At 35.3% G+C, this 27,194-nt stretch overlaps 1 long non-coding RNA gene across 2 annotated transcripts; it reads right to left on the bottom strand.

The window, feature by feature from the left end:
* Positions 1–30: 30 nt before the first annotated feature.
* LOC310918333 lies at positions 31–19,455 on the bottom strand. 2 transcript variants are annotated; one of them, XR_014591640.1, is made up of 5 exons: positions 19,262–19,455; positions 10,360–10,453; positions 3,369–3,452; positions 2,754–2,793; positions 31–315 (listed from the first exon to the last, which is right to left on the bottom strand). It is a non-coding gene; the product is annotated as an uncharacterized lncRNA (long non-coding RNA). The 2 variants fall into 2 exon arrangements; XR_014591641.1 differs by lacking the exon at positions 10,360–10,453.
* Positions 19,456–27,194: the final 7,739 nt, after the last annotated feature.

Raw genomic sequence — 27,194 nt, 5'->3', positions numbered from 1 at the left:
TGTCTCCAGGTAATGTTTCCAGAGAGCTATAGCAAACATTTAACTAATCAAAATGGTAAATTCCTTCAGAAAGGTCCTACCACAGCATGTGTTAATGAACTGCTGTCTGCTGTCTAGTCTGCTTTAGTGGATAGTGATTCCCTTCAGAAGCATTGCCAGCTATGTTGGCACAGGTTACATGAGATAAAGGGAGTCTGAGTGCTGGGATCAGATTTCTGTCCATGTGTTAAGTTTTATTCAGATACAAGACAGCACTCAGGCATTAACAATCTCTTTTTATATCTCAGTATGCAGGTGGAAATTCTTCTGGTTTCCCTGCAAGAATATAAAATCAAGTATTTTTAAAATTTATTTTTAAAGCAATTTTTAAAAAATAAATATTTATTTAAAAATCCCATAAAATAATGTGCTCCCTATAACATTGCACAAAACAGATTTTTTTTTTGTCTCAAGCTGATGCTCTCTTGCATTTTTCGTATTTTTTCCAATGCTGACTCTGGGTTCAAAGGATTTCCTGGGAGCAGCTGGGTCAGAAGCAGCTGTGGCAAGACTTAACTCAGCCTGTCACCTTACGAGAAGAAGAGTGAGAGCAGAAGCAATTTCTATGTCATTCACTGGAAAGGAACTCTGACACTTCGGATGAAAGCTAAATAAAAAATGTGAGCGATGGTCTGCCACTTGCCTCTGCTGAGGTACAACTCACTTGCCTAAATCTGATCTTATCAACACACTCATGCTCAGGACTCCAGTCCTTTAGTTGTGCCAGAAAATATACAGATCTTGTGACAGACTTTTAAGTCTGGTTGAACAGTCACACAGATGCTACATGCTTGCTGTGACTCTTGAAATGCAAAAAACCAAGGCAAACACACACAATGAGAGCCAAGTATTAACAGAGCACTTGTAAAGTGAATAGATTAGTAATCTTAAAAAGAGAAAACACTAAAGTGAAACTTTTAAGTACTATTGAGATCAGTAAATTTCTCAAAAAATCCACTCTGTGCTTCCACTTCTATGCAAGATCCACCAGGTCATATAAGCTATTGTTTCCACGTGTTTGGGTTTGTAGGTTTTTTAATTGTTTTTTTCTACAGAAATCACCATAGGGCTCTCAGAGACATGTGAAAACAGAGTTTTTTGTTTTAAAAAATGTCCTTCAAAATGCCATAATTAAAAATCTTCCTCATTCCCTACTTAGCCTTAACCATCTATTACGTTCATTTGTGTCTGCATCTGTAAGCTATTAACAGTATTATAAGAAGCACTGCAAATTATGGACAGAAGTAAGTGTTTGGAAAGTTCTAGCTACACTTTCTCTGGGAATTAGAAGGTAAAAGTATTAATTGCTATGATTCCTTAAATTCAGGTGTCTTTAAGATTTCAGGTGGGAGTATGTCATTTCCAATGTGCCTTAATTATGCTGCTAAGTACAGCTGAGTATGTATGTCACTGATGTTCTTTAGTGCTTTACTGTTGTTGCATCACGTTGACTACAAGGTGATGATTCATTAAATTAATAAATAAGGAAAAGGAAAACTGACGCAAAATTTTGAGATTCAAATACAGAAAAAAATCCTTTCCTAGAATGCACTGTCAGAGATCAAAACCACCACACAGTACATTCTAAAGATCCCTGTTTCAATTAGTTGTGCTGACAATAAGTAATAAACCTGCTATCTGATGTTCAGAAAAAGAAAAGGAGAAAAGTATATTGGGAAGCACTACAATACTGACACCTCATATAAGCTATGACCAGGAGTTATCAGCAATCAAGGAGGAAATAAGGAACACAAGGAGGTATGAAAATGTCATACAGGTTTTTTTACAGCACAAATATTAACATTATTTCAGGAAAACAACAAAAATATTGTCTCAGTTTTGATGGAGTAACAAAAGAATAGACAAGCAAGTCTGCTATACAAAGCTTTAAAGCCTGAAGTTGAAAGTCTAGACTCATCCCCTCTACTTTCTGGCAGAAAGACAATGGTACAATTCATACTTTTTCAGCATCAGAGTTCCCTGAACATCAAGTAATGCTTCTGGGGGCACCTTCTAGCACCTCACTTTCAAAAGCACCCATTTTGGCTTGAGTCCTATGCCAAACTATTAATTTTTCGGGACCTGTGGCTGGAAGAGTTTACTGATTTATGTATACAAAGAATCCTCATTTTCCTTTTTGCCCATCACTCAATGGTACCAGGCAAGGACAGACCTGTATTCACCACATCTGTAACACTTAATTTTCTCTTACAGGAGACATTCATATTGGTTCACACTCATCTCCTTTGGAATGAAACAATTTCGTGAGGAGGAAATAAGTTTAAATATGTAATAGGTGAATCCAGGCAGCTTCCATTGTACCCAGATCAAATGGCTGAGCTATACCATTCAAGGTTGCCTCTTCTAGAAATGAACAACAAATTCCTGTAAATAACCTCAGAGGTCTTCTGGCTCCCATTTGTGTTCTTGCAAGTCCAAAAACATTTTATTGATCAATGTGTGTTCCTCTGTGATGAGGGGTTTGCAAAGTGCAACATTGCCCTCAGACAATTCAGGCACACAGAGCTGAATCCATCATCCTGCACCTTTTGGGAATTCTTGCAGAGCCGTTTTTGGACGTTTAAGAACATGACATAGGGGCCAGAGGAGCTGTGAAGCTAAGCACAGGAATGAGTTAGTCACTCCTAGAAGATGGCAACCTTGCTCTAATTGCACCAAAATAATGAATATAGCAGAGAGTGAGGGTATTTTACCATTTGCAGTCTTGTCTTTCTTGCTTGCTGGAAGTAGACACTACAACAAACATTCAGATGGGCAGATTTTTTTTATTTTGGAGAGTAGAAGATGGTTTGCAGTAAAAGGAAAAAAAAAAGGAAATTAAATGAAAGAAAAAAAGGATTTTTTCAGAAGAAAATGAATGTTTGAGGAATGTGGGTAGCTGAGGAATAGGGATCTGGGACCAAATAGAGAAGCTGAGTTATAAAACTTAGATATATTCTTAGCATTCTTACAACCCACCTCCAGGTGATTATGGTATTCTGTGGGATACAAAACAAAATTGAGATTTGATTCCAAAAGATGGAGGAGGCTGCAGATGCTATAGTTTCAAGGCAAGTTCCATAACTACTAGAAAAGGAGATAGAACTGTCGCATCTTACAGTTACGGGCAGGGGGAGGGGAGAGAGGGAAAAAACCCCAACCAAGCCAAACAACAGGCTCATGTTGGATATAACAATGTATGCACGTGTATTTTTATGAGACAGTTCAGGTTAATGAACCTCAAGTGTTACTTAAGCTTGAAGTTCTTATGCCCTAAAAAGCCATAAGAGATTTTAATGTACATCAGTGAAATTAGTGTTTCTTCTTACATCATGCCACTCCTCTCCAGTCAGCTGGAGCTTTTGCAGTGGGGGTTTTGCTGCTTTTGTTGCTTTGCAGGGCTGATGGTCTTGCTGTAATGACAAAATATAAAAGTTTTTTTTTCTACTACAACCATCTATAGAAGCAAGAATTAGGTGACTGCTTCTGTCACAAGCAGTTAAAAAACTGCTGAGATTAGTTAAATACAGTAAGGTATTCCCTTCTCTGTGCCCATACACAGATCATTCTGTTATAATGACCCAAGAACAGCAAAATAATGGATCAAAACTACCTCTACCTAGCATTTCTCACTAACCTGATGACAGAATTATATTATGCACTAGAAGAAATAATGAAATATTTATTCTTTTTCTAATAAAGGAATAATTGCATCCTAGACTGTAGAGCAGTTATCCTAAGGAAAATCAAATTTGTTTAATTCAATTTTTTTGTACATCTAATTTAAGTCATACCATGTTTTGACCTAAAACAAGGTATGCAAATATACTTCTTCACATATATGAAGAAATACAAAATTATTTTTGACAGGAAAATGCTGGATGACTATTATTATCTATGTTTTCCCTCTACATTTTATAATTAGGAAAACTTTATAGAATAACATATGAAACAATAACTACCATATCACATGAATGTAATTTTCTCCCCAGGCTGCTGATTGTCTTTTTTTTCCCTTAAATGTGAATGCAAATTTTTACATGTGGGTCAGAAACTCGTTGGTCCCAAGAAGATAAACATTAGAAGCACGTAGACTTGTAAAGGTTGTTTCGAATATTAACTAACAAGGAAAATAAATAAATAAAGCTGTGCATTTTAATGAGCTTGTCCAAATCAGAAGTACTCAGGTATAAGAAGAGGTTATTCCATGTCTAAGATCAAAGTAGGAGAAGCAGAATTTAAAGCTCCAGGAAGGAGAATATTGGCTTAAGTGATCAAGAAGTGTAAGTGATTCATTAAGTCTAATTGGGCTGCTGCTGCTCCTTGAGGGCTTGTCTGAACAGCAGATCCAACTTGTCGGGAGCCACACTACCACATCTATCTTGTAGGATCAGAATACAAATTACTTTCTATATGTTAAGATCATCATCATCACCACCTGGAGTTCTCAGTGGGTTTTCAGCACTCAGTATATTATTTTGAGGGTGTTATACTCCCTCTATACTAAAAAGAATACATAAGAAGGTGATTATTTCCTGCTGACTACTGAAGAAATTTCCAAAATAATTTAATTCAACAGATTTTCAATCAACCGTTTGCAGTCTGTTTTGTTTTGTATATCTATATATACATTGCCATCTTGCATAACAAATGTATACACACACAGAGAGTGCATGAACACACTGTGTTTTCGTGTTGTTTAACAAGGATCAATATGTCCTGTTCCACCCCAGAATTTCCACAGACTTTCAAAAATTGACTGATAAAATTTACTGATAAAAGTCAGTGGATTCACTAGGATAAACCTTGAGCTTTCTTTGTTCCTAGATGCATTTCAGTACACTTTCTTTTAGATTTCTTTAGATGCAACTGTTGGTATCTGCTTGAGGAGAGGTCACCTTCATTGTAAAGATGAAGGCAAACCTGCGAGAAGCCTATTGGGATTACTTTTAGAAAACCACTGTATTAATTCCATCTCTGAACGTTTACAGATCTTTTTCTGTCACAACAGATTTTGTTCTATCAGCAGCAAGCCACAATCAGTATAAGGAGCGTTTTCTCCTGTTTATGACAGGGGACATGGCATTTCCAGGCTTTTTTCTAGCCCCAGCAATAACACAGTAAGTCAGATGCCACCCTTAGGGAAGTGTATTTTAAATTAAACAAACATACATTCTTGGCTGCTTTTTTTGCCTTATTTTTTTAATAGCCTCTAGTAGAAGGAAGTCAAATCTAGTTTCTCTGCTTTGCTTTGTTTATTAGGGTGCTCAGAGATCTTGTTTGAATAAAAGACGTAAACATAATTCACAATGAGGATTTAAAAAATATTTCCTTTCTTCATCTCCTCTCTTTCCTTCTCACGGTGGTTTGGCAATAGTTTCCCTTGCTCCTTTTATTGGTTGCTGAGAGGTTCTTATCTATGTGATCTCATTTCCAAAAAATAGAAGCAGTTGGAGACACTTCTGGCTTCAAATATTTCTGTAGAAGGTAGTACACCCGAAGTCCTTTCTCCTAAATCCCTGAGCTGTTCCTCATGACAGAGTGAACTGAAATCCATAAGGAAATACTCCTATGCCAAAAGCTGCAGCAGTTTGGCCTTATTTATTTTCCTGTCCATAAAACCAGGGAAGCCCATTAAAAATGGAAAGAAACCTCATCTGCTAACTATATCTAATAATATCTAAGTGAAAAACTCAAGTGGTTTTGGTGAAGAGAACCAGTAGATCCCTCACTCTTGAGATGATTTTGAAAGAAAATTTAATGTGGCAAGGCAACTTAAATTAAGCTTTTATCTGGAATGTTTTTGTAAGGAAAGAAGTATGGCTGGCATTGTGCAGCATGGATAAATTCAGTTATTTGGAACAAAGTTGTAGCCCTTCAGTGTTGGTCAGTTTCCTCCCAATTTTAATAAATTAAATAGGCTGTAAAATTTGACTGAAAGTTACCAGCAAGAGATTTGATTAGGGTAATAAGCAAGGGGATAGGAACTGGGTCAGGTGTGACTAGTACAAATTCTATAGAGGGAAAGAAAATTAAATAAGACTTTTTTTTTTTTTTTTTTTCTATTGGATGACTGGGACTTTTTTTATTACTCTTTGTTTGGGGTCAGATTGTTATTCTGGGTTAAGTGAGTGGGACAATTTATTCCTTAAGGTTGGGGACTGTATAGTAAAATAGGTTAATTTATTCTTCAATATGATTTATTGCTTTCTATCCAAAATTTTATGGCATAAATCAATAAGAAATTAGAGAGTGAGATGTGATGTCTAGAATCAGTGATGCTCAACATTAATACAAAAGCTAATCACACAAAAGAAAAAAATCATTAATTTTTTCCATTTTTTTACTAAATCAGTGGAATTTGTCAACTGTGAAGAGAAGCTCCTTTTTAGCTGCTTCTTTCCTGTGGTCTTGATGATTGTGTATTTTTTAATATATTTGAGATCATTAAGAGGAAAAACAGTGAAGCCTGACATTTATTCAATGGCATCATTAATTTTATGTAAAACTCCAATATTGTTATCAAGTCCTCATATTTGTAAATGAATATATGCAAAATAAACTTCTTAGAAAAGTATAAAACATCTCTATTCCTATCTTGCCTTTGTTCTTTGAGTGCATCCTGGGGGACGTGTGGACGTGTATATACAGTGAATATGAATATATTAAAAATACGTGTAATTTGCGGGTACCATATTGGTGTTTCATGATCTTACTAGTATCAAATGAGCTTTTTTCCATAAATCTTATTCCCTGAGTTCTTGTCAGGGTTGTTCCTGGGTCTGTCTCTCCTTTCTGTACTTTTTCTTTCTATTGTGTCAGATTTGGGTAATGTTTTTCAGTGGACAATTTTTCTGTAGTTACTGCATTTTATCCTCTTCCCTGTTGATGGTACATGAGGATACACTGCTACAAAATATTTGTCTAGACTCAGAATGTAGTACCTAAATATCACAGGACAGTGTGAACCTATAATTTGTAGAAGAATGGCAACTTTGTTTTTTATCCAAGTGTGACCTCTGTAATGGAAAGATTATTAATTGAGGAGCTAAAAGTCAGGAGGCACTGGAGATAAAAAAATAAGTGACTTTATAAATCTCTGGGGCTGTGACTGCTGTAATAATCCTCCAGAACTGAACTGAGGTATCTTCTCCATTTACATGGGCTGGTTTAATGGAATGGGAATTGTTATGGCTACAAGTGCCAAACTTAAGGAGGTTTGGAGGGCACCCCTCCAGGGAAAGAATAATATTGATGATTAAAATAGATTGTGATAGAAGATAGAAATTACTTTCTAAAAGATATAGGCCCTTGGGCTAAGAGTAAGTGTGGTATTATTCAGCCATCAGTTTAATATCTGAAATGTCTTTTTTTTTTTTTTAACAGTATTCACTTTGGCAGAGAGTGTGTAAATGATTAATTAGATCTTTACCATCTCTAATGGCTCTTGTCCTGTGATTTATATATTCAAAAAAGCAGAAGAATGTCCTAGCATGAGGGACACAGAGAAAATATGTGAGTAAAGAGGAAAGCTTGAAATCAAATGCCATGAGTTATATCAGTTTTCTCTGATGGAGTTTTAAAGCCTGAATGATCACCTAGCCTGACCTCTGTAATATTACAGACCATAAAATTTCACTTTGTTATACCAGCTCTAAGCCCAATTTATCTTACTAAAGAGATTAAAAAGTAGGAGTCAGATTTTCAATGATATTTAGGTCTTTAAAAGGTGGAGGTAAAAATATCAGTACAAATTAGCTGCTTCTCATTGATTTCATGGAAGGCTGACATCCAACAACTTTACACTGTGTGTAAAAACCTGAGTAGGTCTCTCTCTGAGGATTTTGAATTACGTTGAATGTCTGGTCACACACATGGCCATATATACAAATAACAGTACTTTACGCGTTTCTAAACATAATTCATGGGACGAGATAGAAAGGCTCTTGGCAAGAGGCATGTTCATCCCCTTGACTGCACTATCTAATAAGAAGCTAACATTTCTTCATTGTTTGGATGGGGATTTATTTTCTGAACTTGAACTTCTCTCAAATGACCCCTAAAGCTAGTATCTGTGGGGTAGAAAGAGACCAGCATTCTAAACATCAACCCTGAAAAGTGCCTTGATCTCCTAACCTAATTTATTTTTAAAAAAGCCTTATAAATTAGAGAAAGGGATCACAAGTATGTATTCTAAGCATTCTAAGTGCCATTTTTAATGACATTTTAACAGGGATTAATACAAATGTTCTACTTATGGGCATGAAAAATCCTTCACATTGTGATTTGGTAATTAAATAGCATTGAAAAAAATATGTTATGTTCTGGAGAATATTAGTTTTCCAGATGTTTTAGGTAGAAATTGTGAAGGAGTTCAATAACAATCCCTAAACTAAGTTTTACCTTAGCTTTTCTCTTCTGTAAATTACATAATTGTTCTTCTTTTTACTGCTGAGCAGAAGGTAAGTAGGAGTAAAATTACAAAACACATAGAAATATGTTATTATTTTTTGCTGTGAAAAAAATGTTAGAGAAGCAGAAAGAGCAACACTAAAAAGAAATACATTTCCTTCCACCCTCACTTGAAATTTCCCAGTATGCATTCCACTACTACCCACCATCTCATAATAAAGGTTAAGCCAGGTGTATGTTTCATTAAGTATTAGAAATTTCTTAGCAAACTTTCTTCACTTTGCAATAGAATGCAACAGAAATAGGGTACTTCAAACTGTCAGATACATTTGAGGGAAATTTGAATTTTAAAATAAATCTAAGTAATTGTACCACTCAAATTATATTTCTCTAATAGTAAACCAGGATGGAAGAAGAGCAACAGGCATCCTTCACTGCCACTTAATCAAGGTTTTCAACACTCTCTCTCACAATACTTCTGCATCCAAGATAGGACATTAGGATCTGGATGAGCATAGAAGGGGTTAAAAAGAAAGGGTTGGGGATTCAGATTTCGAAGGTCATGGAGGATGATATTCAGTGGTATTAACTGAAACTGGAGATGTTTATGTTGGATATGTGGAAAAAAGTCCTCACTGAGGACAGCCCAGCACTGGGACAGGCTGCTCAGACAAGCTCTGCAGTCTCCAGCTGTGGAGGTGTCCAAATTCCAACAGGGTAAAGCCCTGAGCAGCCAAATCCGACCTCAGAGCTATCCCTGTTTTGAGCAGGAGGTGGGAATAGAGACTTCTTGATGCCCTGTCTGAACCTGAATTGCTTTTGATTCTGAGAAACATTAGGCAATAATTATCTCAGCTGCTCCCCAGCCATTCTTAAACATGTAGTTAGAAAGACCAATGTCTTAAATTGGTCTTTCAACATTCAAACAAACAAAAGACAAGAGGAGTCATTGGATCTCCAGTTTCACAAGCTATTTTAGCTACAAAGGCTGAGAATTGTAATGTGCATGCCTGCCACGCTGATTTCTGCCAGGTCAGAGGGTCAGTCTGAAGGCTAAGAAATTCATGTCTTGAATAAAAATCTCCTTTGGCAGACAAATCACAGCATTCCTACAATTACACTGATATTGGAAAGATTAACTTTGCTTTTCACCCATTGCAGTGGATGCTCCCATCTATTGATAATTCAGTCAACCATTTCCTTCTTTATTAACTTTAATTATCATCCTTTACATTAGCACAAAACTTTTGTTAGCATCATTGCTGGAAATGTTTCACATACACAGGACTGCAAATATCAGTTTGACCTGGATTTCCTTAGAGACCATTAATTCCCTGAGATATTTATTCTTCATCTCATTAAATAAAATTTGTTTCAAATGTGATTAACCACCTTCATCTGATAAATACCGGATGAACAACAATTTCTGATTCATTCAGAAGATATTAAAAACAAACTGGAGTAAATAATGTAACCTACTTAATGTTGCCTAGTAGTAAATGGTATTTTAAATTGTGTGACTTTAATTTTTCGGTCTACTTAGACAACCCAACTCAAGTACTTTTCAGGTACTTAGAAATAACTTAGTCACTAGTATCTTTTACATAACTACTTTAATCTTATTTTCTTTTAGAGCAGTGTGCACATAAGCAATTATCTTTGCTTAAGACAATGACTTTAAGAGAACCAACTACAGCAAGCATAAGAAGTACATATTATTTTACAGTCCTTATGCTTTATTGCTAATTTAATTAGCTCCCATTTACCCACAAACACAGCTTGATGGATATATTCTCTTCTTTATTATGTCAATTAGCACCCTGCAACATGGTGCTTCCTAAAATTATCTCATCTGTTGCAGATGACAATGCTCCTCAGTGGTCATATTCAGAAATATATAAGGCTTACTAGATCTGGTCGTTGGCAGCTCTTCCCAACTTCTGCTTCCCTGAGGCTAAGGATGAGACTGTGATAATTAACAGGACCCTGAAAATTCTCCACTCTGTAGGTGGAGAAGAGAGAAACAGCTCCAAAGGCAACTCTCCAGAAATCTTAGTTTTGTCTATCAGTGTTAGAAAAGCCAACATACTGAAATGCATATTTTTCTTCTGTTTGCAGAGGCACTTGCAAACAAGCATTGGGAAAAAAGACCTGTTGGTCTTTGCTAAAAGCAGAAAAAGCAGAAAAAGCAGGCCAGCTTCACTGCTTTCACTGTTAACTTTCAGAATCTCATGTTCAGAGGGACCGAGCACCACTAGTAACATCCAGGAGACACACATTCTAATTTAATAGGAAAATCCACACTTTCACAGTAAACATCTAGTGCTGGTCCTGACAATTCCTATTTACTTTTATAAGGAGAAATTACGACCTGTCCACTGTATACCTAAATTCAAATATTGCTGTAGCTATGGATATTCATTTAAAACAAAATGTGCACAAAAATACACCCTTTTGTTTGTCTTCACTTCTGTTCTGACAGAGCCACTTCATGCTATTGTGGAGTGCATGATTCACTGTAGAATTCATGTAAACAAACATCACACATGTATTTGCTCTTAGTCATGACTATGTGATTTCATCTCACGACTGGTGACAAACTGGAGGCACTTTCGCCTTCTTTTCTAAGAGCAAATACCAAAACTTTCAAATTGAGCCAAATACTGGCTTTTCAGTGTGGCTCTCAGTGTTCCAGCTAGTCACACAGAAGAGCTCCCTTTTGCCCATACACAGCTCCCTCCAACTGCAGCAGGATGTCTGCACTCAGAACTGGATTACAAATTCAAAAGGCAGAAGAGATATCAAACTCGTTTGTGACACCTTCTCTGGGACAGCCTGATTAAATATTCCTAAAACTAAACAAATAAATCCCCCAGGACTCCTAAATTTGAAATTCTATGTCCCTCTTGACTGTAGCAGAATTGACTCAATTTTCTTTGCAGACAGTTTTCCCATCACAGAATCCTTTCTGTACAGACCTCAGTCTCTGAATGAAACATATTCATATGCATAAGTTGAAAGCATTTTACATAAAATGTATAAAATAATACAGGCTTATATGAGCCACTAGAAAAAAAATTTGGGGATTTTTTGAAATAGTAATCTCTTGTAATAAGTTACTTATACTTGACTGACAGGTGAGGAAAATGTTCAACAGAAGATATTTGATGAATTCTCTGGAAAATCTTTTCTGTAATATTAGGTGTAAATAGAATGCATGCAGAAAACTTCCTAACTGTAGATGAAACAAAGACACCATGTAATCGAACTGAGAACTAGTGTTCTCAGGAAATCAATGCCTTCCTGATTAATTAGCATACAGCTGCTAATCACCCTCTAAATTGTTGTTACAACCAGACATAACTCTGCCAATACACTTCATCAGAAATTACTTACTTGCCTGCTCACTTTAAATTTCCTGTAAAAAGACAGTGTCAAAAACAGAAATAAAAAAGACAGGCCTAAACCAGAAAATCTCAGTTTTCTAACTGATAGGGGCTGAATTTGTTCTCTAGTCTAGGAAAATAGCAGCTGAACAAAGGCAAGAATTCAGTTTTACTGTACTTAGACTATTGCCAGATATAGTAAAAGCCTATTTTTACTTCTGTCATGATTTAAATCCTATTTTTTTAAAAAATGAAATTCTAATATATAAAAATATTTATAATATATACATAAAGAGAGATAAAATTCTAATGTTTAATATTACCACCTTCCCTTCCTCTACTCTCTGATTGCCCTAAGGAAAACATGTGAATCCAGTACTACATTTGAATCCAAGCTATCACTCGGGTACTTTAGAAAGCAGATGAGTGTTTTCCACTGAAATTCCTATTAGGGATATTGTAAAAGAAAAAAAAAAAAAAAAGTAAAAACCATTTGAGAACACCTGGTGTTACATTGCATCAGACTTCTTTATCATGTTTTGGCGACTAATGAAGTATAATTTCATTTATGCAGAAATTTCCATCTGAAAAACAGGAAAATTAAGAGAAAGGAATTGAACTTAGTTGAACTTAACCCTTTTTTTCCCAACAAAAATTTTTTAATAGTGTTAATGAGACAGAGAAATACAGCAAGCCTGCCCCAGCAGATAAGCACTGTAGAGAAAAAACACATTACATCAGATATGGTGCGAGTTTAAGGATCAGAGAGAAGACTCGTAAGTCAAGCCAGAAATAACATTAGAAAGCATTAGATAAGGTTCTCCTTTACTATACAGTAGTTTTATGCATTTCCCTTTTGTGACAATCAGTGCCATCCAAACTGAACATTAAAAACTCATTGATGCTTCAGGGGCTTCTTCTGGCTTTACTCTTTTTGGCGCTGTGTCCATCAGTAACTAGGATGGACACAAAAAACCCATCCAGCAAACAAAAGAATAAACAAATCCCTTCATCCAAAATGCAAATTAACTGGAATGTGCCCATTTTAAAGTAATTTCAGTACCGTGGCAAATAGCTTAAAGTACCAAAAGTATTTTACCTTATTTCTGGAAAGTTTTGGGTTGTTTGTTGGGTTCTTGTTTTGTTTTTTTTTTTTTTTAACTACAACACCTATTTGGCCAAAATAGGGTATGAATGTTAAATTTAGTAGTTGTGCTTGAATAAAACTAGATGGCTACAGTTCATAAACAGCATAAAAACTACATAAAAAACATATACTAGAAAAAATTCTTTCTTCTGTTTAGTTCAGCTCTTTTACTAGTCATTTTATCAGTGTTTTGCCTGAATCAAAACCAGAATTATTTTTTTTTACTCAAACAGTTAAGATGATTTTAATCTATATTCCTTAGAGCTTGCCTTAAAAATGAAGCTAATCTGTGTTATGTACTCAAGTACATCCCGTGTCAAGTCTTAGCAACACCTTAAATCATAGAATCATTTAGGTTGGGAAAGACCTCTAAGGTCATCAAGTCCAACCATCAACCTGGCATTTCCAAGCCCACTACTAAACCTTGTATCTGAGTGCCCCATCCACGTATTTTAAATACTTCCAGGGATGGTTACTCAACTACTTTGCATTTTGATATATTTCTTCCTAATGTAGTTCCAAAGAAACTTGAATTGAAATTCTAGTCTAATTATTTGACTTGATTTCCTGAAATGACAAAAATTTCACATTTCTTTAAAAAAAAAAAGCCCTAAACACCTTGCAACTTTTACTTCATATCTGAAGCAGTAACCAATCAAAACATTCAGTAGGAATGCCATGTGTAATGGTAATGCTAGAAAGAAGATGGGATCTTGTCATAACACATGGAAACTGGATTGTTTTTCTTTACAGTTTTTTGCATGCTTCATAACAGCGGAGATTTACTGTATATCTTTTATATAGAACCCATAGGAATGTTAAGTGAATAACAGAAAACTAAAGAAGACAACAAGGAGTAGAAATACCATGAAAATTTCCCTAAGAGCATTTAAATTTTCCCTTCTGAAATGGATATATTGTGGATTTGGTATCTGTCGCAAATTGATGTTAGATTAATAAAGACAAATAAAACTGGTGGGGGGGGAGGTATTTGTCTGTTTCTCAAATGTTTTCCACACAAGTGGTCCTACTACAGAAAAAGATTTGGGTTAAACAGAAAAGAAAACATAAATTAATGGCAACTTCATAGAATCATAGAATGGTTTGGGTTGGAAGAGATCATCTAGTAGAGATAATCTTGTTTGAACTTCCCTGTCATGGGCAGGGACAGCTTTCACTAGACCAGTTTTCTCAGAACCCCAGCCAATATGATTTTGAACATTTTCAGGGACTTATTTATCTTTCAGGGTGCAAATAATGGAATGGTATCAAGGAAACAGTTTCTCCCGTTTTCATGTTTCACTGAATTGCCAGTTCCTTTGCCATGTCCTCATCTCCATTTTTACTGAAGTGCTGTAGTCACAGTAACTCCTGCTGTGCCAGTAGACATGAAGTTTCTGAATTTCTGGGTCTAGATATTAACCCATCCCATGTTCTGACTCCATGAGACTTCTTTCCCTCTACTCATAAGTAGTAGCAGCAAGCATATAAACTGGCACCTGGCATGGCAGGTACCCAGTCTAGACACACCTCTAATGGCTGACTTCACATACCAGAGAGCATAAATAAAGCATGAAGGATCCACACTCTGCTTTATTATTTTAGTGTCTGCAAGTATCTGCTTGGGAATAACTCCTCTCCTTATCTTGTCTGATGTATATCTTGGTCCAAGTGACCATACTTCTTAGGGAAATTATCATACAGATACCTGCTTTTGTCTTTTTGTAGTATAAAATTGTTCTAAAGATCCCTTCTGTTCAAGTCTGCATAAGAAGGTTGTAGCTATCCACAGGTTTGAAGGAAAAAACATAGGATTTATGACAATAACAACATAACCTGTCTTTAACTCTCCCTACAGTTTACTTCTGGCCTTTTAAACGGGTGTTTTTGTCTTTAGTAAGGATTACAAAAATCCATAGTAAAATCTGTTCCTCTCACTTCTAATATATAATCAAGAGACAACACTGGAACTACAATCCATGATGCACAGTGTGAAATCAGACGTAAAATATTAGGTCAGTAACTCATCTTTCCTAATGCATTTTCTTTTTCTGCCAAAGCTTATCACTGTTCATAAAAGAAAATTATATGAAACTGAGATTTCCATGTTTGCAAATTATGTAAAAGCCTTATTAATTTTAAGATAAATAAAATGCCTAAAAAGAGACTCAGTCATAAGGTGCTTGAATATAAGTATTTTAATATTTCTGTTAGTAGTAGAAAAATCCCAGATCAACTGCAATATTTCAATGCCTTACCTAAAACTACTGCTGGAAGCTAAAGGCTTGTGACTTCTACCTAATTTATTGCTGGATGTGGTAGAAATAATAGAAATATGTTATAAACAAGCAGGGTTAAGACTAGGCTGACATTTCACTGATTTCTTGTACTTGCTTGAAGATGAATGTTTTTGTCTAGACATTTGCCTTTTTTGATATCATGACAAGCATTTGTTGAGAAGAAATATTTAAAGACAAAGTGCCAAGGCTGAGAGGCCACAAATACAGCTTCTGTTTTTACCCGTAAGTGTAGAAAGCATTTCATTCTTCTTAGAGGAAGAATGCTTATGGCAAAATAAATTTTACTATGTTCTTTTCCTATCTGAAATATGTTTCTCTAAATGCCTACAATTCATTTGTGAGTAGAGTAATAGTGATAAACTTATGGCTCCATGCAAAGCAGTGAAAAAGTAATGAAGAAAGACTGCAGCTTTTAAAGAATCATTTCATGTGCCTATTTTATATTATAAAAAGTAATGTTTAAACATATTCAATGTTGCCAGACACTATTTTGTCATAAAATAATTTCAAATGTGCAGATCGAAATAGTGAGTTCAAATGTAATTGTCAAGACATAGAAATTGCTTTCCAGTGTGTTCTGGTAACTGAGAGCAAAGTCTGGCCCAAAGATTTTTATCTCATAGATTATAGTTAGAGGAGTAATTGCTATTAAAAAGACCCTGTAGTCTGCTTATCTTATTATTCATTATCTTGAAGAAGCATAGAACTCTCAGCACTGAAGATGTGTGTTTATATCATAAATAAAATCCTGCTAATGAGAAGTTTGTAAGACTAAAGCAATCCAATTAAACGCCTTAATTAATGTATCTATTCATTTACTTCTTCATTTAGCAACGTGCTTCTTTTGCTTTTTTATTATATCTCTGCCATGAATATCTGTTCACAGAGTCATAGAATGGTTTGGGTTGGAGGGGACCTTAAATTTCATCTTGTTCCAACCCCCCTCCCATGGGCTGGGACACCTTCCACTAGATCAGGCTGCTCTAAGCTCCGTGAAACCTTGTCTAAATTGCTTCTGGAGATGGGGCATACACAACTTCCTGGGCAACAGCTTTACCACCTTCATCAATTTTCCTGATATCTAATCTAATTTAAGCCTATTCTCTTTCAGTTTAAAGACATTACCCCTTGGCCAGTCACTACATGCCCTTGTAAACTGGCGACCCTCTCCAGCTCTCCTGTAGGTCTCTTTAGGGACTTTATGGAGGCCAAAGACTCAAAAGAGGAAATAGAAGAGGACATAGAGTTGTAAGTTGCTCCTCTGGACATCACAGGCCACTGTGTCATAAAATCACTTTCAAAAATCTTCAGGTATTGTCTGAAAACTTGTCATCTTTCTTGTCCATTATTCCCATGACAAGACAATTCTTTCAGGACTCTGCAAACATTTTCAAAAAAGAGTTGTGGGGGTGGGTTCTTTTTTAAAAATTTCATGTTTGTCGATTTTCCATGTTTAAATGGTTTTCCAGTTCTACATATCTTTTCTTCATGAATAAGGAACTCTGCCAAATCCTGTTAGTTTTGTACAAAATTGCTGAAAATACATCCTTCACCTATTTCTTGCTAGTTACTTGGTACAGGTAACGTTGAGTTCATTGAAGAAAATAAAATATTTAAGAACTATATTTTTGATACTCTATTTCATACCGTGATGTATACTCCTCTCATTAAAAATGAATGAAGCTACAAGCTCTTTCAAGAGTGAGGAGACCATTTTCAGAAGTTCATATTTGCATCTCAGGAAGAACACAATCCCTGTCCTGAAAGAGTGAGCAAGTAAATGAATATCTACTTCTGGAAGAAAGGCAATTTGCTTTAGCAAAGTGATGGCAATCATACTGATAATGTTGCAAAGAATATAGGTATTGGAAAGCATGAGACACAATGAAACATCCACTAAATTTTACCAGAGGTAGTCTGTCAGACTGAATGCCAATATTTGGGCATCCTGCATCAAATGCCTTGTTTTTTGGAAAACCACACATGAAAAAGAACATGGCAAAAAGCATTGGAAGAGGCATCAGTGATGTTTGCAAATCCTCATCCTTGATATTTGCGGAGTAAATTCCCCAAACTTTCTTGATGAAAGTTACCCAGAAACAGTCAAATTTTTCATTTATAATTTAAAAATACCCCTGAAATGGAAAATACTGAGGTGATTTGGTGATTTTATTCTCTTGTGAGGACTTTCAGATTTGCTGTCTCTTCTTGAAGCTGTTCTATATTAGGGAGTCTGTCTCTGCTGAGGATACAGGGAGTGCTCCTCCAGGTTTCAGCACATCAGACCAGCTGTCCATGTGAGGCAGGATTATACAGACCAAAATTCTGATTAGAGAGCTCCTCTATCAAGTGGCAGCATGACCCATTCCTAGCGTAACAATCAGGAAAATTTTCCTTTTCCATCTGAAAATAATCAAGTAGCATTGACAAAATTTCTTCAGCAGGTGCTTAATTTACAAGCTCCTGAAAATAAAATAATAAGCCCTAGAGCTTTGAAAGCCCTTCAAAATTATTATATTCATGCTTCCTATGATAGATTAAATGCAGGATAAGATGTGAAGACTCAGCACAACAGTATACTGCAGAAGGTAAGGAGCTGCTCTGCTGACTGCTTGGTTCTGCAAGTTTAAATCATACTCCAGGGTCTTATGCATCAGATTGGGGAAAAATACAAAGTGTATATTTAGTGTTTTTCTCCTACACAAACCATTACTGTCCTTCCTCTTTTCCAACTAAATTCAGAAGTCCTTCTTTCTTCCCCCATGGCAAAATTAGGGCCTTAGTTGAGCTAAAAATAACTCCTTCTAATTTAGCATTTTACCTTAGAGTAAGTACATTAAGGAAGAAACCTCTAAGTGGCTTTTTGAAATGAGATAGACTGAATTGACAAGTGCTCTTCTGGGGGTATCTGTGTCTTTCACTAAAAAAATAAAATCGTTTTACCAACTTTTTCCCTCAGCTGTAACCAAAATTACTGTACAGTAAGGGTTCAGTTAGTTTATGGCAATTCTGCCCAAAAATCCTGTTAAGCAATAATAGGATTTGTTTCTCAACTGCCAGTTTCTGTTTTGAAAATACATCCCCGTGTTCTCTGAATTCTCAAAACAAATTCATATTGATTAATGTCTCATCTTTCTCCTCTGAAAATAATGTTCTCGCTCTTTACCATTTTAAAGCATTTTGAGAGGCATTTAAACTGCAGACACTCACTTGTTTTTTCAGATTTATAGAATTTGGTCCAGTGGGGGCTTAAATTACATGCCTAACTGCAACCAGAAACTGATCTTTTCCAGGTCTTGCACTTAAAAGAAACTTTCAATTCAAGTTACTGCAAGAGGTTTATTTATTTACTTGTAGTTTTATAAATATTAGTACTAAAATAAAATTATCTATAGAAATTTCTGCTTTAAATGCTCCGTATATCAAAGGAGATAGTGGATCTTTGAAAGAGAAAAGTCCTTGCTTAAAAGGTTTTGTGTAACATAAACAAGATAATCTCTACCCCATCTTAAACAGACAGGATTTTTGCTTGGTGATTTTGAATGCTTAATAGGGAACGCTTTATGGAATGAACATTAAACCAACTGCCTTTCTGAATGCTGAAAATTTCATGCTTTAGCTTTCAAGAGGCTTAGGTAGCTATTTTCAGAAGGAAGGAAATTATTAACAGAATTAATGTTGTATTTCAGCTAGAAAAAAAAATAAAAATAGGAGAAGGAAGGTGAAAGAAAGAAAAAAAATGTTATTTGAAAAGATAAATGTGCTTTCTCCCTCCAGTGGATTTTTCAGCCAAAACAACTTCAGTCCAAGATCTAAAATTTATTCTGCAGATGTAATGGCAGGCATACAAACACAACACTAATGGGTACATCCCTATTTGAAAGGTGTGATTTGTTTGAGAGATTTTCAAAGTATATATTAAACACACAATTCCACACGTAAATAAAGTTCATACTCCTTATATTCCCACAGCTTACTCAGAGTTCCTTCAGGTGCCTCCTTCATGCTCTGGCTCTAGGAAATACTGAGCACTTTTTGTGTCCATGGAGGTCATTAACTAGTGCAGGTGGATGAAGAGGAGTGTCCTGTGGGACTTTTCATTTCAAGGCACACTGGTCAGATTTCTCTGTAAATCACTCGTGAGTATTTTGCCTCAGAGTAGGACATAACCTCTCCCCTCTTTTAGCTCTCTATTCTGATCTTTGACTTTCTCTTCACTATCCAGTGGTTTGCTAATCAATACCCAGAGATTTTGATGAGAGTGTCCCTTTGGATGTACATGTTCTGTGGATCAAAGGTCTCATCCTTTACTCGGGGCTTTTTCTTTTTCTCTTTTCAACAGAGTGCCTATTTTTCTTGACTAGTAGTTTTGCAGAGGTATTTCATATTAAATAATCCGGAATTGGCAGCTGACTACTTGTATCAAAAATTATAGCAGATACCTCTCATGTCTGCACAGGAAGGACCTGTTTCTCTTTGTCTGATATATTTTCCTTTTTTATATTACGTTTGCCATTTCTAAAGTCTAATTACAGGCTATTACTTTGTGACTGTGAGCTGAGAAGAGTCCTTATTAAAATTATAACACACAAAGATATCTGTAAATATAAACATAGACATTGTGAACGTGGGAAAGCAAGAAATCATCTGATCAAATACTAGCATATTTCTAAACTACTAAATAAAAGATGACAAAGAGAGATGACAAAGGAGATCCATTGAATATATCCTAAATATTTCCAGTTTTGAACAAGGAGAGTTAAGGGCTGTTTGTTTCTTCTTCTAAATTAAAAGTCAACTTTTTTGGTCTCAGGAAAACATAGAAGTTGGTAATTAGAATCCAACACTAGAAAATTTTGAAGTATAAAGGAAAACACTTGGTCTTTCTCATTAGCTTTTATTAACAACATCCTGAGTTTGTGAAATTAGTGTACCAAGTTACAAATGATGCATGAAATTAAAAATTTCTGTTTACCCTATAGAGCTTTCATCCATGTCTGGCAATCCTCTTCTGGAATATACACAGTGACAGGTTGCCAGTCTTAGCCAAAACGTCTCCAAAATATGTGCTTTTTTTAGCCTAAACAGAACCAATAAAATGTTGTAAGGTTTGTATGTTTTCACACAAAGTATTGTTTTTACTTTGTTCAGAACTAGTATCTCAGATTCATTCCAGAAGACAACCATAACTCTCTGGGACCAGATGAAACAGGTTCACCTCAGAAACCTGCACACAGAGCACAGGCTGAAGGGCACTGGGCAGGAGCAGATATCAGGCTGATATTCACATCAGAAAAAATCCAACAACCCAAAATCTAATATTTATGACATACTGTCTCACTAGACCACACGTTAATCATGTCCATAAATTCAGGACTTACTAGGTCAACACTCAACAAAACGGTTCTGTGCCTCCATCAGAGATGATTTGTATACAGCTTCTGACAGGAAAGGTACCCATAGGTCTTAAAGCAGTTCTTTCAGGGTAACCATACCTTTTGAGAGGCACAGGATCTCGAGTCATTATCCTAAATTCAGCTGTGCTGAACTGAAATGATTTCTCTCTGTCTTATGCGTGCTTTCGGGCTGTTGTCATCCTGTGATTTGTGCACATTGCAGGTCTTTCTGTGGCCCCATGTTCATGTGGGAGACTTTATACTCACTTTTTCCTCCCCTCCTCATTGTTTCTTCTTTCTTTAATTTCCCCCCAGATATTTCTCATGAACAAACTGAGAATTATAAATGAAATATTTTCAATCCAGAAAATGTAAAACTCACATTCTTCTAACTTCTTCTTTAAGGGTGTTAGGTTGCAGACTCTTTCTAAATTGCTTCTGTGTTTGGAAGTATTTTTAGCCATAGCTGAATGTTGTCTTAGAGTAGAAGATAACTTTCTGTTCAATCAAGATTAGAACAGGATAAAACAATGAGATCACAAGGCATTATCTAAGTTATGAGGTCTTCAGGGAACCAAATGATGCATAAAAACCTTAAATTTTCTCCACCATTACTCTTAACTATTGCTGCTTATTTCTAGTGCTTTCTTAGGCCTGAATTTGATAAACATAAAGGTTTAGGCAACAGTTTCAGGTTTCAGTGTTGAATTTGACAGCTGTTTCTATAACAAACTGCAGTACTCTCCCACCACTTATTTGTTTTGGAGTATCAGTAAGTAAACCAATAAATATAAATCCAGTTTAAATAAACACAGTTTTTTGTTGTTCAGCAGTGAATAGTGAGAGCCATGCAATGAAAAGAACCTGCTCAATTGCCTCTCAAACACAAAACTTCTTTTTATGTTGCAAATTACTACATTTAGGCATAGTGCTTTGGCTTCATCTTGGTTCAAATTATATCTAAGCATTTTTTCATTTCACTATAACTTTCATTAACAGTTGTTTTCCAACTCCAATGGACAATACCACAAAGCAACAAAAAGTGCAAAAAGCATTTTCTGTATTTACAAACTGTTTTCAAGCACAAAATCTTGTTTCTTCTTTCCGTGTTCCTTCAACACAGGATATTACCTTATTCTTTCGTTGTTTGGGGTTTTTTTTTGTTTGTTTGTTTTGGGGTTTTTTTAATGTTTTGTTTTGTTTTGTCTTCTATAAGTTTTAGCACTATAAACAAAATTTCCTTCTGTCAATTGACTTTAACATGTATGAAGTACAAAATTAAATTAATATTAAATCCTACTTAGTGGAATATTCTCCCAAATAAGAGATTTAAACAAAATTATAGCCACCAGCAACTGAAAATATACTTGAACTTCAGTTGGTGAAACTTTATAATACAAAACTAATACTTTTATCACATGCTCATCATATTTAATGTAAAATATCAATAACGATGAAAGCCAAGTGACATTTTGACATTAATTAAGTTAAGCATAACTGATATTTGTATCTTTTACTGCACAGTGAAGTCAAATTGTTAAGGGGAAACCCCTGATGGATTCCCTTTTTACTGAACTGAGTAGTATCTAAAGTATCTTGCTGTTCTGAGAATTTCTTCACTTTCTTGTCCAAAAAATAGAATTATTTTTAAATTACTTTCATTTGTGTGAGAGATGCAATGAAATGTAGACTTTTGGTATTTATTTCTCCTTTACAGTAGTTGCTATGAAAAAAAGGAAGTAAAAACCAAAACGCTTACATTATTCCTGTAGAAAGCAATTGCAACATTTCTGCCTGCATTAAATCTTTTAGAGCTCCGTAAGTTCTCAAGTTCCTGAAATGAACTCTGGCCAAATTATGCAAACTCATAAATACTTAGGTATATTCAGACAGCTACATGTTCAGCTTTGGGCAGTTTACATTTGCTGCTCAAGGAAACTTGTAAACTTTTTTAATGATAACATCAGATCTATATGGGACTTGTCTTTGTAATCAGCATCGATAGTCAGCTCTCACCTGAAAAATAAACTGTTGCAGCCAGCCAATTCACAGAATTCTTTGTGGCTGCTAGGGACCAAGGATGATAGACAAGTGATCAGCTGATCTTAAATATTTCTGTGATAGCTATTCCTGCTGTGTCTCATTTCATTAAGGAACTTCTGATATCTTCAGTCATCCCCTTCTACTGCAGATAACCACATTACTTAAATTATTTAATAAACTTATCAAACTCTACCTTAAAATAAATTTAGGTATCTTATGCATGGTACTTCATTTGGCTACTGCTCAAAATTTCATTCTTATGATTGCCAAAATATTTGTTCTGGGTTTGTGGGGCTTTTTTTGCTTGAATATATTTCTGTCCAGTTTAACAGCCACTTAAAGCTATGCTAGAACTATAATTTTGTTTGAACAGCTCTTGTACCTCAAGTAATGTGCTTCATGTGCCCCTTATGCCTTCATTTTGCTAAATAAGCCAGTTTTTGGTGTCTCCTTTTAGACAGAGTACATCCTTCACTGTATTATTTTAATAGAGGAATGTTTGTAATTTTTTCCATCTTAACGATGTGTGAACAGAGCTGTATTTAGCATTGTAGATGACAAATCTACACTGCATGAATTGATGAATTGTAGTACACTGACAAATTGTTATACAGTGCTTGACAATTCCTTTCCACACATGGAGATGTTTCTTCCTTGTTGTTTCCAAAAATTAACTCACCTTTTAGCAGCTAGTAAAAATTACAGATGACTTACAATCCTATCAAGGCTTCTGCATTCAGTGGTTAATTTTTAGCCAAAACATATGGTCATATTTTTATAATAATTCAAGTTCTGTCATTACAGACATTGAGCCATACATATGTATGAGGTCATACCTCCAACATAATATTTTGATCTTCATTTACACTGAAAATATCTCCTATCCTTTTTTTCTTAATGGAGTTTTCTTCTCCATTTGTGTTTATGTCTTTTTGGTTTGCTTTTTGTTTTGTTGGTTTTTTGTTGTGTGGTGTTTTTTTTGGTTTTTTTTTTTTTTTTGGTCAAGGTCATAAAAATACTAAATAAGATCTCTGACCTGTGAAAATTCCACTAGTAATCTCTTCTCTTTTTTTGACATAAGTCAATTCTTCTCCTTCAGCTTTTTCCCCCGCTTTATCATTCTTATAAAAATCCTGTCTTTCTCATTTTAGCCTAAATTTTTCAACATGGTAGTGCATTACATGCTTCACTTACACCAAGATAGATGAGATATACATCATTTCCCTTCACTATAAAACTCAGTTATCTCAGAAAGATATGAGAGTACTCTGTTGAAATAGTCTTCATAAATGTAGTTGGGAATTAAAGCATATGCAATATAGCTACATTTAGCAATCTATTTCCCAGTTTCTCCAGTACTCCAAAGAGAACCTTTCTCTACTGAGCCATAGCGCCCCAGAGGCTCAAATTTACTGTCCCTGTAGAGTTAGGTGTGACTGCTTGGAAGAGAAAGGCATTTTTTTCCTCAAGCCCTATGTTTCTTTCTGAAGCCTATTTTGCTGTAAGATTCAGGAACCTTGGAGAAGGCAAATTGCACATGGCAAGAACTCTAAAGTTTTAATGACAGCCTTTTCCATGATAACCTACTGGTGAGAGCAATCACTCACAGAAAATAAGACTATGTTCAGTCTAAGAAAGGAGTAACATCTCCCCAGAAAAATTAAAAATCATTAATCTCCTTGCAATAGACATTTGGAAACCAGAAATCAATGAATTTTATGTGATATGGCCAAAACAAGGGCAGCCTAGATCTAGCCAGCTCTTTAAGGCTGAAAGTGTAATAAAACTATTCTGATCCCTGCTCATGTAGCTTCTGTCTCAGCCAGATACCACTGCAGGTAATGCATGTTACAGATAACTAGCTCTGGAAGCCCACTCTCATTCCTGCGCCTTGACTGCCTCCAATATTAGGTAAGAGGTGGATCTCCTCATGTCTCCCCTGCATCCTATGGCACATGAACTCCAGAAATTCCTCCATCTAACTTTAAATTATAAAGCAGTAGTTTTTCCAGCTCAGGTTGAATGTCCTTCAACTCAGGACAGAATGCTCTAATGATCATGATTCTATTAATTATAAGGTTATTTTTCCAGAGATTCAACTCCATTAAGTACCCAATAGCAGTAGGCAGAATGCCTCATGGGGATTTTTTAGATGAAGACATGCCATAGTTTGTTTTTTTCATTTGTTTTTAATATTTTTTTAATTTTTTTTTTTTTTAATCTTTAAGGTTTCAGAAGGCAGATCCTTGCTTAACTTGAGAGATGCTCCAAACATGTCCTGGAACTATATAGGGCCATTCAAGTCAATGGAAAGAGACATCTCAACTATGTGGCACTGCTTTCTTTCTTGCACACTTCTCTTTCAAGTGACTCCCATCAGTGGCACTTGGAATCAACAGGATTTGGAGACTCTGTTACTCCCATCATCGTAGCAGACCACAAGAAGTGCTTATAAAGGTATGTTTACACAGCAACTCTCACTTTGTCTAGGTATGTTCTTAAGACATATGTATTAATGAGCTTCTATTTAGTACATTAGTAATTTTCAAGGCTACATAAATTATAATAATAGATTTATTAAAATGCCCAACTTTATTGTTTTTTTTTTAAATTTTCTGCTGAAGTTTTGGGGTTTTTTTCCCCAATTACATTCTTTATGAGTTTCAATATTGGTTCTGTTGATGTTTTTGGCTTCATTGCAATAAGCTTTAAGAAAGAAAACCTGAGAAGGCAACTCAAATCAAGAAGAAATCACAGACAGAGAAAGCAGATTTTTTTTTTTCCAACCATGTTACTGGTATAGCATGTATAGATCTTCAAAGAATCAATACCTACACTACAAGTGCATAATTGTATTGAGTGATAACTTTTTGTTAGTGGCAGGGGCTACAAGCAGAGGTCAGGGTCTGATGCATATGCAGCTGGTTCCAGCCCATTCCAGCTGGATCCAGTGGACCACCACTGATTAAAGTTAAGACCATCAGTGTTGTCCACAGGGAAGCAGGTTGATGAAAAGCTGAAAAAGTGCTGCACAACAGATGTGAGAGAAAATAATACAGAAACAACCCTGCAGACATCCAGGCCAGAGAAGGAGGAGAAAGATTCCCCAAAAATTCTTCTGGACTTAGCCAACTATTTAGAATACTCCTTAACTATTTCAGTCACTTGGTCTTCATTTCACATCCACTGACATTGTTTTGGCATCTAGAGGATTTTGGAGCATAAAAGTGACATTAACAATTGCTTAACAATCCAGGGCTCAAGACGCAAAAGGGTGTCTTAGTCAAGCTGATTTTAAAGGTGCTTTGTGGTACCTGTCTCTTGCAAATCTGTCCAGCTGTACCAAGGCAATTATTTGAAATGACCTGCAATGTCTATGTGCAATCTACTATTCGAAGTTATCTCTTCCTTAGGTAGATTAATGTCCTTGCATTGCATTTGTGTAAAACATAATATGAATATGTATACAATTATGTAACTTATTAAATCTAGTTGAATTGTTTTCTAAATATTTACATTACTGCAGATATATATACACATGAAAATCACTGTTGTAGTCCAGTGTAAAAGGAAACAGTAAATCTCTGGTGTTTGAGCATGTGTGATATACCAGCTTGATTTCTGTATTCCCATCACGTACTATCAGCTGTTAGTTTGAAAACAAGCAAGCTAACTGTAGGAATGCAATAAAGGATACAAAATGCCTTTAATTTTGAACTAATTTGCAATATGTTTTGCATTACTGTGGAATTTTTAATATAGTCTTTCATTCAAACACCCATAACATCCCATCATTCTTTGACAAGCTGAAATGCATAAGTAGAATATGATAGTGCAATAACAACTACTAAAATGTTTAAATGATTTATTTAATTTAAATTTTCCAATGGGAGGTGAAGGCAGATTAAAATGTTAGTGCCATTAAAGTAAAACTGATTTAGTTGGTACCATAGGGAAGCAAGAGTGAAAAAAAAAATTACAATCAGAACCCCAAAATGAATGTTTTTCCACATAAGGCCATTAAGTACAGATATTCAAGAAATTTTTTGATCATGATGCCCACAACATTTCTCAGTTCTATCTGAACCCAAAAGTCTTCCTAATATAGACATAAAAATAATTCTTCCTATTGCATTTTTTTGCTAGCTTACTCTTTTTGATGATAGCTGATTGTTTTTTATTGTGTGTAAATTTCTGGAAGTTACTCTTCCATGGGTTCTTCAGCAGGGCTTACTTTCCTTGCATTTCCAACTGCACATCAGTCATGCTCATCTATTATGCTTGAGGTTAATTTGTCTGATATATCACTACTTAAACTTATAAATTAATACTAAAGCTTTTTAGAATACATTTATTCTTACAGCTTTCCACAAACACTTTTCAATAATTAATCCTGTAAGCAGGAGCTGAGAAATAAATAACAACTTTATTAGTGGCATATGATTATACACCACATAATGGTAAAAATAAG

This window comes from Zosterops lateralis (genome assembly GCF_965231275.1).
Source record: "Zosterops lateralis genome assembly, chromosome: 1".
Lineage (NCBI taxonomy): Eukaryota > Metazoa > Chordata > Aves > Passeriformes > Zosteropidae > Zosterops > Zosterops lateralis.
Note: the sequence above shows the minus strand (reverse complement) of the source record. Positions and strands in the feature narration are given on the sequence as shown.